This window comes from Lynx rufus, unplaced genomic scaffold (assembly GCF_022079265.1).
Source record: "Lynx rufus isolate CCGP_SWC_20201006 ecotype Redwood Valley unplaced genomic scaffold, mLynRuf1.p SCAF_9, whole genome shotgun sequence".
Taxonomy (NCBI): Eukaryota; Metazoa; Chordata; class Mammalia; order Carnivora; family Felidae; genus Lynx; species Lynx rufus.
Genome location: NW_025814897.1, coordinates 2,502,501 through 2,505,764, shown reverse-complemented (window position 1 = coordinate 2,505,764; position 3,264 = coordinate 2,502,501). Strand labels below are relative to the sequence as shown.

General features: G+C 43.5%; 1 long non-coding RNA gene across 1 annotated transcript in view; it reads right to left on the bottom strand.

The window, feature by feature from the left end:
- Nucleotides 1-2,197: 2,197 nt before the first annotated feature.
- Nucleotides 2,198-3,264, bottom strand: part of LOC124506338 (uncharacterized) — a 37,846-nt gene continuing 36,779 nt past the window's right edge. Inside the window, exon 8 of the long non-coding RNA XR_006960741.1 lies at nt 2,198-2,834. This is a non-coding gene — a long non-coding RNA (uncharacterized LOC124506338). The remainder of the gene's footprint in view (nt 2,835-3,264) is intronic.

The window sequence follows — 3,264 nt, the reverse complement described above, 5'->3', positions numbered from 1 at the left end:
CAGAGGGGTTATTGAGTGAGAGGTATTGATGTAAGCATAAAAAAGCTTTGTGGGCTGAACAGTTAGAACAGTTGACAGTAAGTAGTGACATACAACAACCAAAAGAGTAGTAATCATTTTCCTGGTTGTCTGGGTTGGGACAGTGGTTAAGATCTAGGAGCCTGAACAGACAGTGTATTGGGGAAGATGTTAATCAAAAATGCAAGCATTCAGTCCAAACAGGAGTTAATATGAAGGCATTTGGGGAGGGCAATAAAAAGGTGCAAGAGAGGAAACCAGGTAAGAACAAAGACCACAATTTCAAAGTTGAGCTCGAGAAGCAGAGCCTAGACAATTATCCGGATTCTTGTGACTGTTGCCTGGGGCGTGTCTAGGAATTGACCTGAATATCTAAGATTAACTCCCTCCAATCAAGATTCCCCAGTAGACAGGGTCCTAGGTCATGTTCTTTCGCGGATTTAATACATAACCTCGGGAAGTGGGATCCCCAAGTTAGGGAACTGTGAAATCAGAAAGGCAAAAATTATAGCTTTAGGGGGACGGGGAAGGAGGGAAAGACAATGAAAATTCATAGAGAACTGTCACTCTAACTTGAATAGTGGCAGGAAGATATGTTTGCTGGAAAGAATAGGAACGTGGCAGAAAAAAAGATTTGGTGTGGGAGCTGGTGCCCCAGCCTGGCGAACAGAAAGCTTATGGGGGATGACAGACCCACCGAGGTGAGCGTCCACCTCACTGAGCTGGATGCCAAACACGAACCAGGAGCTTCTGCAATCACAGGCCAGCGGGGGGAAGGCACAGGGTCTTCTTCGGATTCTCTGGAGTGTTACCTGCTGTATCTCACCTGAAAGGCCGTTTCCACGGTCAGGCAAATGCAGTTGAGTGTTTGAGGGTGCTGGCTCGGCAAGCCACACTGGACTCTGAATCCTCCCGGCTCTGCCCTCTTTTGACCATGTGATGTAAAAGAAGTTCACCAGTATGATTTTGGAGACATGGGTGGGAGCGGGGGTGATGGACAGGATATATTAATTATTCAACATTTAGGCGCCCAGACACCTGACGTTGGACCTCTCTCAACTGAGCCAGCTTGGAGAAGGGAGTGGTCTTCTCCTCCTTCCTAACATGACTGTCATCTTCTAAGCACTGCAAGGATATTACGAGATCCAGAGAGTTCTCCGAGTGGTTGAGGCCAGAGACATCTGTGCAGTTTTAGGGGACCGAAGCCTGGAGCACGTGGCAACTTCGAATGATGCAAAAACTGATAGAAAGACTCCACTTAAAGAATTCAGAAAATTGGCAGGAAAATACGGAATTAGCAAAAGTTCTATTAATGTTTATTTGACTTCATTTTTAACCAAGCTGGTGGAGATCTAGGTAACATACATATTATCAAGGTTAGCCTCTATAACGGCTTTATGAAATACATGTGATTTCAAATATAATCTCAATGCTACAGAACACTAAGGATCAAAGTGGTGAAAGAAACACGCCCAAGATCGCAAAGCGATAGAAAATGAAAGCCTGGTTTTCGGCTGAATTTTATCTTTCCCTATGTCACATTCTTCCCCTCACCTATTCACTTGTTCCTAGCAGTAACAGATATATTTGAAGATAATAAAACTACGTTTCTTTGAAAATGTCCCATTTCTGTGCCAGCTCAGCCCATCCAGCAGGGTGCCCTGGAAAGGGTGACTGCTGTTTCCGGCTACTTGTATGTACTCTGTTTTCAAGGAATAGCATCTGGAGAAAATACCCAGCTGGCGTCTCTTCTGCTTAACAGAAAATGGCATCTCCCCTTTAACTTTGTGTATCTTCTGCCAAATAGTCTTACTCCTCCAAATTCTAAGCCAACCACGCAGCAGTCATTAGCTGCAAGGATGTGTATGAAGTTCCCACCTCCCCCTCCCTCCAGTCACCAGGCAAGCGAGCCCTCTAATGACTCGTTCCAGAGACCTCATTTTCTGCATGGACCCCACTTTGACACATGCCTTATAACCATCTTACTCTTAACAGGTGTGTTGGGCAGGTGGTACTACGCATTACAAAAATGCACATGCATCAGAGTTAGAGCTGATTCTGCATCCCCGTTTTCGGGGTTCATTGCCGCGCGACCTTGGGCAAGTCAATGCGTCTCTAAACTCCACCTTCTTTATCCATATAATATTATGTATCTCTCCCAGTGGAACACAGCTACATGAGGTTTTGCATTTGTTTTATTCATCTCCGTCTCTAACATCTACCACGGGCTTGGCACATAGTACATACTTAGTAAGTACTTCACTGAACAACAAGTTTCTAGTCATTAGGCTGTCATAAGTGCTTAATCCTGTGTTAATCTATACATTCATAGCCCCATCTAATCTGTACAAGTGTCCTTTAATGGAGGCATTGTTTTTGTTTATAGATGAAGACACCGAGGCTATAAAAATTTATGAGCTTTAATCAAGATTATGTAGCAAATCAGCATTCAAACCCGGGCCCGCCAGCTTGAATCCGTCTTATGACAGACGTATTTCAGGTATGTGCCTCCGTAGTAGATGTTGTGGTTTCGGTGTTCGTATCCCCTCAGAATTCACCTCTAAAAGATCAAGTTTTCTTACTGCAATCACATAAGGGCTATTTTTATTTTTCTGGCTGAGGGAGCACACGTGGCCGACACGCAGAGCAAGCCAGAAGCACCAGAAAATTAATGTCCTCGCAAGCAGCCATCAAATCAATGACAGATGGAAAGCTGGAAAAAAAATCTCAACTGTTTCACCCTTTGGTTCGATAACTTTAAAGCATTTTCTGTGGTGTCTCCTACGGGCTTGAGCCCTGTTGCTCACAGGAATAGCCTGCAAAAGAGCAGAGAAATGATCTAGGGTTCACGGGTGAACACCACCCAACTATGCTTCATCTGGATATGCCAATTTCATCGGTCTCGCTGTGAATATCCCCACTAACCGGGAGGGCTTTTGGATGCATTAGGCATTTCCAAGACTTATCTATGTCAAGATACCATACTAATATCCCACAAAAGGCAAAGATGTGGGTGCTCTTGGTGGTTTTATGTATATATTCTATTTTGTAACAGTCATAAAATCTGTTGGAAGATTATTTCTAGGAAGTGACTGACTTCAAATGCTAGGTCAAAATCTGCAGCTTGTAACGAATACCTAAAAATGTATTCTGTGTCAATTCCTTTTGCTTATATATTTTGCCACCAAATATAGATTTTATTCAACTTTACAGCAAGCATTACTGAAGTTTCTAGAGTGTTTCATA